Source organism: Chlorocebus sabaeus, chromosome 17, assembly GCF_047675955.1.
Source record: "Chlorocebus sabaeus isolate Y175 chromosome 17, mChlSab1.0.hap1, whole genome shotgun sequence".
Classification (NCBI taxonomy): domain Eukaryota; kingdom Metazoa; phylum Chordata; class Mammalia; order Primates; family Cercopithecidae; genus Chlorocebus; species Chlorocebus sabaeus.
Genome location: NC_132920.1, coordinates 11,886,605 through 11,899,367, shown reverse-complemented (window position 1 = coordinate 11,899,367; position 12,763 = coordinate 11,886,605).

Sequence of the window (12,763 nt, the reverse complement as noted above, 5' to 3'; positions counted from 1 at the left end):
CTCCTTCCCTCCTTCCTTCCTTCCTTCCTTCGTTCCTTCCTTTCCTCCTTCCTTCCTTCCTTCCTTCCTTTCCTTCCTTTCCTTCCTTCCTTCCTTTCTCTCTCTTTCTTTTTCTTTCTCTTTCTCTCTCTCTTTCCCTCCCTCCCTCCCTTCCTTTCTTGCTTCCCTTTTTTTTTTTTTTTGAGACAGTCTCACTCTGTCTCCTAGGCTGGAGTGTATGATCTCGACTCACTGCAACCTCTACCTCCTGGGTTCAAGAATTCTCCTGCCTTAGCCTCCCAAGTTGCTGGAATTACAGGCATGCACCACAATGCCCAGCTAATTTTTGTATTTTTAGCAGAGACAGGGTTTCACCATGTTGGCCAGGCTAGTCGGGAACTCCTGACCTCAGGTGATCCACCTGCCTCGGCCTCCCGAAGTGCTGGGATTATAGACATAGGCCACTGTGCCCAGCCTAAAACTGAGAAATATTTCAATCATTATTTAATTCATTTAAAATAACAATAATAAATCATTATTTTAATGTAGATAACATATTTTTATGCAAAATAATTTTATTTTCCCAAACAGCAATAATGAGGAAGAAGAATGGCATTGTTTTACATTTTTACCAATCTCTTTAATATCTGGCTTAAGAGAATACAGCTTGAGTCTCATATCTGTTTCTGTATTCAGTCAGTTGAGCTGGCTGTGATGTCACAGTTCATGTTTACTAAACCCTACACACTCGTGGGATAATGATATTTACAGTGCAGAGTAACGTGTTGACATTCTTATCAAAAAGTTTTCACCTTGAGGAGTTTCTGAGTAGGTCATGGGCATCTTGGCACCCCTAATTTGAGAACCACTGGATAGCTCATCCTCCCCTTCCTGTCTTGTTTTTTGCATCTCGTACAGATAGGACTTTAGGTGCAGATATAGTGGAATATTTTCCTTTGTGAACACAGCTTACTAATAGTAGTTCTTAATACTATTTTTATGAATGTTCTAAAAGAAACATGTTCCAGCTGTGTGAAAATGATTTTCTTTTTTCTTTTTCTTTTACTTTTTTTTTTTTTTTTTTTTTTTTTTTTTTTGAGATGGAGTCTCTCTCTGTCACCCAGTCTGGAGTGCAGTGGCGCAATCCTGGCTCACTGCAACCTCTGACTCCAGGGTTTAAGCGATTCTCCTGCCTCAGCCTCCCGAGTAGCTGGGATTACAGGCATGCGCCACCATGCCTGGCTAATTTTTGTATTCTTAGTAGAGATGGGGTTTCTCCATGTTGGCCAGGCTGGTCTGGAAATCCTGACCTTAAGTGATCCACTGCCTCAGCCTCCCAAAGTGCTGGGATTACAGGCATGAGCCACCACACCCGGCCATGTGAAAATCGTCTTCTTTTGCAAATGTCTCTGTGTTGAACAATCTTCATGAGCTGAATTTAATCTCATGTTGATTCTTTCAAGGCAACATTCTATTTCAAAAAGCCTGGACTTTCGGGGAGTTAAATAAGGAATCTAGGAGTTGATAATAAATGATGGAGGAAGGTGTGACTCACTCGACTCCCTGCAGGCATAATTCATTCACTCTGGAGATGAGTTTTGACGAGTTGCTGGAATGGTGCGTCATGGAACAGCAGCTGGATTTTGCTTGCCAAATAAATGTCAGAAGTGGAGGCATATCCCTCACCCAGTCCACTGAAGATTAAGAATAATGCAATCATGGAAGTCTATCTTTAACCTTGTGGCTAATATAATGACTATATGAGAACAGACTCATTCTCTCTCTCTCTCTCTCTCTCTCTCTCTCTCTCTCTTTCTCTCTGTGTGTGTGTGTGTCTGTGAGTGTGTTGGAGGGTGTGATGCAGTGGTTCACAGTATTGTGACACCTACATGTTTACGATACAAGTGCAAAGGTTCTAGGGAAAATATAGCTTACTCTATTAAAGTAATGTGTCTTAGAAACATGCCAATGGCAAGCCTATTTATTCTGCCTTTGTTGATGGATAACTTGCCTCTTCTCTCTATACGCGTGTATATAGTTCTTTGTTGTATAATCATCTTTCCAATTAAAAAAAAAAAACGACTGGGAGTGGTGGCTCACACCTGTAATCCAGCACTTTGCAAGCTAAGGTGAGAGGAAAACCCAGGAGTTCAAGACCAGCCCTGGCAAAATAGAGAGACCCCATTTTACAAAATGAAATAAAACAAAATTTAAAATTAGCCAGGCATGGTAGCAGGCGCCTGTATTCCCAGCTTCTTGAGAGGCTGAGGCAGGAGGGTCGCTTGAGCCCAGGAGTTCAAGGCTGCAGTGAGCTATGATTGTACCACTGTACTCCAAACTGGGTGGCAGAGTGAGGCTCTGTCTCAATAAAATAAAATAAAATAAAATAAAATAAAATAAAATAAAATAAAATAAATTGTTACTCTGGGTCAGATTGTTTTATGTTCAGTGCGCTGGTTTAATGGGAATTGTGGTATTAAGTGCATGTCAGAAGTGTGTCTTCTCTTGGGATGTCTACAGGGCCTGGGCCTCTGCTTTGCACACAGCTGTCCCCCAATCAGGGCTGGCAGCAAACACATCTTGATTGTAAATGTGTATGTACACATATCCAGACATGCAGGTTCCATCAACCATTCTGCAGTTACAGAACTGTAATAAAAAGCTGACCTTTTTATTATACCTGTGTCAACATTTAAAAACTAATCCACTTTCTTGTAGACAGAAACTGATCAGAATGTGTGTATTCTAGAATATTAAGTGAAATTAAGGTTTTTTTTTTAGATTTTGAAATTTTAGTCCTTCTTTGTATCTTTGCAGTTAATGTACATATTTCTCCATTTTTATTTTAAAGCCTAATTTGAAGAAAAGTCCTTTCATTTAAAAAAATACACATAAAAACCTTTAAAAATATTACTATACATAGACTTGATTATTATTTTAACAGAAGTACTAAATGTCACAACTATTATTTCCATAATAATATGGAATCTCAATAACCTCAATATATTCTTAAATTAGAATACTGACCTCCGAACTTCCCTTGGGGCAAAGAACTGCCCCAGTGAGGGAATTACTTCCCTATCCCAAAGAGCTGCAGTACCACTCTGTCCCTCTCCATCAGCAATGTTCCTGGCAGCTGTTGTTTTCTTTTGGCAACAATCGTGTCCTGGTCACAGAAACTCTGAGCATCTCCTTGCTACGGCTGCGTTGGAACCCCCGTACACCATATGTGCCTCTACGATCCTACTCTTCCTAGTGCTTCTGTCCACACACTCAACACGTTTCTCCTCTGCCCTTCTTCTATTTCATCATTAGTCTCTGTTCATCTTTTTCATCCCTTATCAGTGCCTCATCCTAGTTTTTTATTCTCTTCTAAAACACCTCCTCCTGGCCTCAAGGTGGGCTAGCTTTCGGGACCTGTGAACGAGCATGGGAGGTGTGGCTGGAGGATTGGCATGCATCCTGTAGAAGCACGTGTGTGTGCGGTGTGTGTGGCCTCAGGTTAGAGCACATCATTTTGGTGGTGCCAACGCAATATGCTTTCCTGTTCCCTCCTCCATCCCTGACTTCCAAACAGTAGGCACACGGGTGGCCTTCTGCCACCTGACTTCCAGACATAACTTCCCATTTCCAAAGAGATTTCTTGGGAAAAGACCCAACAAGAAGATGCTGACCCAAATAAGCTCCAGTGTGGGACATACAGGTTCCATCTATGTGTGATTTACTCTCTGCCTCATTGTACCCCTTGTAAATGTATAGAAAAGACTAAGCAACCACTATTCCAGATTTTTACACTGCAAGTTGGGGAGTGTATTTGGTGGCTGCCCTGAAGCAACAGAAAGGGAGTCAGTGATTTCTGTGAAGTGAGGGAGGTTATTTTTTCAGTTCCAGCAAACATTTTTGCAGAGTAAACATTGTAGGCTAATGAACCTGCTTAAATTCCAGCATGTCATGGATTCGTATGGTTGCAAATTAGACTTAGCAGTATGTGGTGCTAGAGAAAATCCAACAGAGTACTTAGAGTCTACTCTGTGAGTTAATTGCATGAAAAATCTCTGTAATCATTTTATCAGCCCAGATACATGGAAATGAGTATTTCAGTTCAAATGAATGTAGACCGTAGACGAGAGAGAGAAAAAAGAGGGGATTTCAGAAGATGATGGGGAGTCAAAATGACAACAGAAAATGAGGATGTAGTTAGAACCAGGATGGGCATCTTGATCACTTAAGGATTTTGCCAGTAGCACAACATTTTAAAACAATGTAACAGTTTGCACTGAGTCTGGGTTATCAATAATTTCCCAGTTCAGTTTATTGAGCACCCACTATGCTTTCTTTCTTTCTCCTTCCTTCTTTCTTTCTTTCCGTTTCTTTGTTTCCTTCCTTCTTTCTTTCTTTCCCTTTCTTTCTTTCCTTCCTTCCTTCTTTCTTTCTTTCTCTTTCTTTCTTTTCTTTCTTTCTTTCTTTCTTTCTTTCTTTCCTTCTTTCTTTCCTTCTTTCTTTCTCTCTTTCTCTCTTTCTTTCTTTCTCTCTCTCTCTTTCTTTCTTTCTTTCTTTTTCTTCTTTCTTTCTTTCTCCTTCCCTCCCTCCCTCCCTCCCTTCCTTCCTTCCTTTCTTTCTCTTTCTTTCTTTCTTTCTCTTTCTTTCTTTTTCTTCTTTCTTTCTTTCTCCCTCCCTTCCTTCCTTCCTTCCATCCTTCTTTCCTTCCTTTCTTTCCTTCTTTCCTTCCTTCCTTCCTTCCTTCCTTTCTTTCTTTCTTTCTTTCTTTCTTTCTTTCTTTCTTTCTTTCTTTCTTTCTCTTTCTTTTCTTTCTCTCTTTGTCTCTCTCTCTTTCTTTCTTCTTTTTATGACAGTCTCATTCTGTTGCCCAGGCTGGAGTGCAGTGGCACTATTTCGGCTCACTACAACCTCAGTCTGCCAGGTTTAAGCAATTCTCCTGCCTCAGCCTCCCTCTCTCTCGTTCTCTCTCTTTCTCTCCCTTCCTTCCTTCCTTCCTTCCTTCCTTCCTTTCTTTCTTTCTTTCTTTCTTTCTTTCTTTCTTTCTTTCTTTCTTTCTTTCTTTCTTCTTCTTTCTTCCTTTGTTTCCCTTCCTTCCTTCCTTCCTTCCTTCCTTCCTTCCTTCCTTCCTTCCTTCCTTCCTTCTTTTTTTGACAGAGTCTCATTCTGTTGCCCAGGCTGGAGTACAGTGGCACTATCTCGGCTCACTGCAACCTCAACCTCCTGCGTTCAAGCAATTCTCCTGCCTCAGCCTCCCAAGTAGCTGGGATTACAAGCATGCACCACCACACCTGGCTAAGTTTTGTATTTTTAGTAGAGATGAGGTTTCACCATATTGGCCAGGCTGGTCTCAAACTCCTGACCTCAAGTGATCCACCCACCTCAGCCTCCCAAAGTGCTGCAATTACAAGCGTGAGCCACAGCGCCCAGTCGGATTTCATGCAATGCATTATCCATGAGACAAAGATGCCCTTGAATGTTGTTCCTGTCCTCAGGGAGTGCAGGTCCAGTAGAGAAGAGGGACAGATGACACAGTACAGTGTGCCAGAGCAAGAGGCACAAGATCAGAACATCTCAGGAGCCACCTGTTCTGCTTGGGAGTGAAGGGCAGACCCACGCGGAGGAGCTGGGAGAAGCAGTGGGAGCAGTGTCACGGGATGACGGCTTAGTGGGCAACCTAGTGGAGCTTTTATTGCCAACAATTCGATGCCTCTGGCGCCTGACGGAAGCAGCAGTGGAAGCAGTGGATGGTACAGGGGCAAAGTCAGCAGGAAGACGGTGGTTGGCAGCCCAGGGGCAGGTGAAGGGTGGGTAGGGCCCTCGCCTGGAGATTCTAGCTTGCATGCCTGGGTGAGCGCCTGCAGTGTGAGAGGACAAGGTAAGGAAAAAGGAGGAGAAATAGCCCTGGGGGAGGGCGGGGGAAGGGAGTGTGATCATCACTTTGTTGTATTTATTAAGATGTGTGATAAAATAACTCTTGGGAGCTGGCAGGTAGCATCTTTATGACATAAATGTTACCTGAAAACACGCCTGAAACACTTTTTAACACGATAAAGTCAAACCACAGGCTCCTATGTTAATAGTGAAGTATTATGCCAAAGAATTAAATTCTTTAAAAATCCTTAATAATATTACTTTCCTGTTAGATATAATGCTTGATGATATATTTCCAAGCCTGACATTCTTTTTTGTTGTCTCCTTCACAACTGAAAGCAGCCCATCAGGTTGAATCTAGTGAATAAAGAATCATCATTTTCAGCAAGGTTAACAGTCTTCATCTTTATCTGTGTTGTATCAAGCATATGAAATGAAGTTACAAGTCTCTTATCAATAGCATCTGCTTTCATCTGTATTTATTTTTTAATTTATTCTTTATTCATACATTCATTCATGGTAAGGAGAACATCTCAGTTTTTTTCCCCTCTGACCACTTCCTTGCTCAAGTATTCTTTCATAAAAAAGAAATGATATATTACAGACACAGGCAACACACCCTATGTACCTGATTCCATGTCTCCCCTTTCCTCCCCAGGAATAACCACGATTCTTTAATTTTACGTTTTTGTTTCCCTTGTACTTTTTTTTTTTTTTTTTTTTAAGACAGAGTCTCCCTCTGTCACCAGACTGGAGTACAGTGGCGCGATCTTGGCTCACCGCAACCTCTGCCTCCCGGGTTCAAGTGATTCTCCTGCCTCAGGCTCCCGAGTAGCTGGGACCACAGGCGCCCGCCACCACGCCCAGCTAATTTTTGTATTTTTAGTAGAGACGGAGTTTCACCGTGTTGGCCCGGATGGTCTCAATCTCTTGACCTTGTCATCCGCCCGCCTTGGCCTCCTAAAGTGCTGGGATTGCAGGCGTGAGCCACCGCACCCGGCCCCTTGTACATTTTTGACACTTTAACTGCAAGTCCTTGTGTGCCCCCTCAATACTGTTTTTGTTGCTTTAAATTTTATATAAATGCTCTCACTCTCAGCTAATCCTCTGTAACCTACTTTTCATCCTCGGCGTTAGATTTCTGATATTTCTCTATAGTAATCCATGTAGTTTATTAGTATTAACTGCTCTATAACATTCCATTATATGAATACACTAAATGTCTTTATATATCTAATTTCAGTATTCATTTCATTTTTCACTATTTAAAAATAGCAAAAATGACTGTAATGAGTATTCTATCTCCTGTGCATGTAGGGTAGAATTTCTCTAGGGCATATATTTAGGAATAAAATGGCTGGGCTCTAGGGTATGAGCATCTTCAAGTTGATTTGGTATTGTCAGATTATCCCTAAAGTAGTTGTTCTAGTTGTACTCCCACCAGCAATGTAGGAGAGTCCTTTTAAACTTGGAACAGCCAATGTTAACATTTTACCAGTCTGATGGCGGTGAAAACTGTCAGATTCTTCAACTACTCTTTTCTATGTCTTCAAGCAGCTTTTATCCATTCAAAACCATTTTCTTGAATCTGAAAACTCCCACAACAAACAATAAAAGCCTTGCATGTTTTCAAGACCGATACATAGATTTCTCTTATTGCTAAATGTAATGTTCATGTTAGTGTTCAAATGCTGCATAATGCATTATTTTTGAGCTATTATTGAAACAACGTATCTTTGTGCATGCAAATAGTTGCCTTCAAATTAGACTTTTGCATATTTCCAAAAGATGGAAAATGTATCCTGCAATTCTTATTTTTAGTTATATATATATGTATAAGCCTTTCAGTGAAGCATCAGTTACTGCAGCTAATTTATATTAGGATTTATTGTGCAAAGTTGGAGAACAGGATTTCCAGAAATCTGCTATATGTAAAGTTGAATAACTGTAATTAAGAAGAATTTTGAAAATGCAATGACCTCATGCAATGACAAGCGACTACTAAACAATAACCAAACTTGGGGCAGATACACTCAGAGAAAGAACAAATATATTAGCAGCATAGTAAGTAAAGAGATAATAGTCCTAAAAGAAGAGGTGGACATTTTCAGCAACTTTAAGCTGTAGAATATCTTTGGGTCAGACAATAAGGAAGAGTACCTTTGGTGAGGCAATATTTGTTATTTACTTTCCCTAGCTAGAGCTGTATACATGGATAAAACTTTCATCAGCAGGTTGTACATTCAGTTTAAAAACAAAAAAATCACAAGCGTTCCATATGCATGCATAAAAGATGCCCAAATAATTACCAGTATAAGAAATAAGCTAATTTAAAGCAAGAAGAAAAGGTGGGAACCTTCTGATAGTACAAGTATCTACTGGGCATTTAATTAATTGCTTTTTCAAAAAGAAAGGCAAATTTAAAGATTAAAGAAGATGTAGTTCTACTCCTTGTTAAATATTTCAGAAAAAGAAAGCGTTAGTAATACTTAATTATAATTATTAATTTGTACAATAAAAAACAAGATATCATGAAGCAATTACAGAAGTTATGTGGTATTCACCAGCCCTACCACAATTACCACACACACACATACGCGCGCGCACACACACACACCATCACTACCATCACGACCACATGCTTACACACAGCTGTACATTCCAGCACCACCACCACCGCCATCATTACGTGTGTATACACATACACCCCAGGGCAGTGCCCGAAATATTTTAGAGGGAAAAAGCAAGCAAATGACTGCACAAATTATGACATTAGTAAACTGGTATATCCAGAATAGTGAACTAGTTTATTCAATTACCACTGCGAATCCATTAATACATGACACAACTTATTTCAAGCCATTTTTCAAAAATTGCAAAATAGATTTCATTTCTTGATATTTCATCTCTATTGCTTTCTGCTTATCTTGCTCTGCATTTTTCTTCCATCTTAAATTACTTTTATTTTCTTTTATGGTCACTTTAATTTTCTATCATATTACATTTTAAGCCAATTGCTAGCATCATTAGGAAGAGATTCAGAATTTTCAAGGCCAAAAACATTATCTGCTATAATAATGTGAAATCTGTGTTACAGTAGCTCAAGAATACCTTCTTTCAATAAGAAAAAAATTGAACCTACTAGTTCAAATTTCAAATGAAAGATAACAAAATATCTTCCATGGACACTTCATTTATGATAATTAAAACATACATACATTTTACTGATAAACATTTTAATATATGCTTAGGACAGAACAATTTTGTCTAATTTGACTGATTTCCTCCTGGTCAATCATTTGGAGGACTTAGTTAAGCTTTAAGATAATCCTGCATAGAATTCAGAAACATATACATATGCATATGTGTTTATGTACACAAATATCTTGACATATCTGCAGGCTACAGTCAAAATTAAATGTTTCTCTAAAGCAGTTTCTAAGTGAAAGAAAAATTTATTATTTCTTGTTTCTCTTTTTAGACTTTATAAAATGTAGACAATAAAATTACCATTGCCCATATAACTAACATAATCTGATGTTTCTAAAATAGTCTAAACTAAAAGGTTTATACTATTTTATAAATATTATTTAAAATCTGTTTTTTCATGAAATTGAAAAGCTAAAAATCCAAACTCCAATAGAGAAAAAAAAGACTAAAAAATAAGAGATGAAGAGATGGAGTTACAAAAATACTCAATTGTATAATTTGAGAGGCTGCCATGAGAACCAATGAAACTACGGTAATAAATAGAGAAGGCTTTAGAAAAGACGCCAACATCCCAGGAAATGTGAATTGGCTGTGATGCTTACAAACCTGAGGCTTGAGGCCTCTCACTTACTGGGGATCCCTGTGAGTTCCAGGAGTTGCAGAATGTTCCAATTGCTGAAACAGGCCTAAATCTTCAAAGCTTCAGTGACTTGCTGTGATTTCTTTTCTCATTCCAATAAACCTTCACATTTGTATTTTATTCCGTAATCCTAATTTTGTATTCTTTTACTTAGAGTTCATTCCAAATACAGTTGTCAGAATTAGCAAATAAAATTCAGGACTCACGGTTAAATGTGAAAATCAGGTAAACAGTGAATAACCTTTTAGTTTAAGTATGTCATGAGTGATATTTGGGACATACATATATTAAAATTTCCTTATTTGTTTGGCTGAAATTCAAATTTAACTGGGCTTCAGGAATTTCTCTGGTAACTCTATCCCCAAATTATATATACTTTGGGCTTCATAAAACTTGAATCTACCAGATTTTCCTCCTGGGTAAGAAGTACTCAAAGAGGAAGCTTATGGGGTCATTAGAATCATTCTTTTAGAATCGGAAGAAACTTTAAGGAACCTCTAAGGTCAGCCCCTCAATCCCCTTCTTTGTAGATGGAGGAACCGGTGTGAGATCAGATGGCAGCTGGGCCTAGAACTCAGTGCCCCTGAGGCCCAGGATTGCACCAGGGCCAGAGGCTCCACTCTCAGCCTCAGACTCGCCCTTGCCTGCTGAAAAAGCTCTTGTTCCTTCTCAGGCTGCTTGGAACCTCTATCTGCACGCTCACTGCAGGGCAGCTTCCAGAGGAAAGCTGTGAGTCAGCAGGGTTTGGCTTGGCTCTGCATGGGTCTGTTGTCTCCTCACCCTGACACACCAGGACACCCAGGGCCCTTGGGCTTATCTGACTGTCACTGATCTCATCGCTTTGCCTCTCCACCCATCCCTTCCTGTTCCCAGGCTGGATCTCTCCAGGTACCCTAGCAAACTCACCATACATGAAAGAGGCTGTGGAGGGCTGGTTCCAGGTAGCTGTTCCCATGATCATGTCTCTTTAACTATAGAGCCCTTTGAGAATCCACTAAAAGCTACACATTTCCTGGTTCCAAAGAGGTACAAGGCCACCAAGGCAATTTTGCATCTAATATCGAGTGACTCATAGATCTCCTAATGCCCTGTTTTTGGGCCCACGGGTTAAGCATCTCTGTATCACACCATGCTTATGCACTGATATTTACAAGAAGGTTGGGCCTTACCAAAACTGCCTGTGCACATATGCCCTAACATTGAAATATATGTCTTGAGAAACCCAGGACACTCAGCCCATGGTGGGACGCGTCTTGGAACACAAGAAACTCATTTATGGAGACAAGGGAGCACTACAGGCACTTCCAGAGGTGCTAAGTTGCATTTTAAATAGGGAACAATGTTTAGGAAACCAGAGAAGTTCTCTAATAAGGGACTCCAGGCCTTGAGAACAGGCTGACTGAAGCTGGGTGTGGTGAGGCGCACATGTATTCCCAGCTGTTCAGGAAGCTGAGGTGGGAGGATTGCTTGAGCCCAGGAGTTCAAGGCTGCAGTGAGGTATGAGTATGCCACTGTACTCCAGCCTGGGTTCCAGAGGGAGACCTTGTCTCTTAAACAAACAAATAAACAAAAAATAGGCTGACTGAGAAATTTCCCTCTCAAAGCACTTAATCCCCACAGTGCCTGTGTAGAGTGCTAATAATAATGATAGTAGCTGCTCGCATTGACTAGATGCATTGACTAGTCGTTCTAGACAACTGTTCAGTATGTCACGGACACCACGCAAAGTACTTTGACGATACCTCTGTGAGGCAGGTATTGTTATTAATCCCTTTATTCAGGTGAGAACGTGAAAGCTGAGAGAGTTTAAATAGCTGGCTCAAAGTCAAGCAGGTTCAAACCCAGGAAGATATGAAGCCATCTCTCTCATGAAGACTTCCGTGAGGAGTCTGCAGTTGTCCCTTTGAAAGTTGAGTTACGGCCTCTGGGTTGGAGACAGCAGCCTGCAATATCTGCTGTGCTCACTAGTCACTCTCCTTTTTTTTTTTTTTTTCAAGTTTAAAAGCAATACAATTTTTTTTAAAATTATACTTCAAGTTCTAGGGTACATGTGCACAACGTGCAGGTTTGTTACATATGTATACATGTGCCCTGTTGGTGTGGTGCACCTATTAACTCATCATTTACATTAGGTATATCTCCTAATGCTATCCCTCCCCCCTCCCCCCTCCCCACAACAGGCCCCAATGTGTGATGTTCCCCTTCCTGTGTCCAAGTGTTCTCAGTGTTCAATTCTCACCTATGAGTGAGAACATGTGGTGTTTGGTTTTCTGTTCTTGCGATAGTTTGCTGAGAATGATGGTTTCCAGCTGCATCCATGTCCCTACAAAGGACATGAACTCATCCTTTTTTATGGCTGCATAGTATTCCATGGTGTGTATGTGCCACATTTTCTTAATCCAGTCTGTCACTGATGGACATTTGGGTTGATTCCAAGTCTTTGTTATTGTGAATAGTGCTGCAGTATGTTTATTGCGTCATTCTCCTTTTTTGACCTCTGGGCAAACATCTGGTGAAGCAAAAATCCAGTGATTGCTTGAGGGTGTTTGTTCTGGGAGCATTTAGGAGGGTGATTAGAGATATCTGGTCGAAACAGAAAAGTTTGCTTCCTTTTTTTATTCAAAGGTGTGTGGAATTTGCACAGCTTTTCTCTCCTTGAAATTTTATTTAAAAACAATTTCAGGTTGAGTATCCCTTATCCGAAATGCTTGGGACCAAAAGTGTCTGGATTTGACGCTGGGATTTTTTCAGATTTTGGAATATTTGCATATGTGTAATGAGATATCTTGGGGATGGGACTCAAGACTAAACAAGAAATTCATTTATGCTTCATATACACCTTATGCACATAAGCCTGAAGGTAATTTTATTTTTCCCTTAAGGACGCTGGATAACCTTGGGGCATGCACTTGTGTTTTGACTGCTGCTGACCACGTGAGGTCCAGTGTGGAATTTTCCACTTGTGGTGTTATAACAGCTCCCAAAAAGTTTTGGATTTTGAGAATTTAGGATTTTGGGATAAGAAATGTTCAATCTGTACTACAACAAAAGAGGTAGGGGACG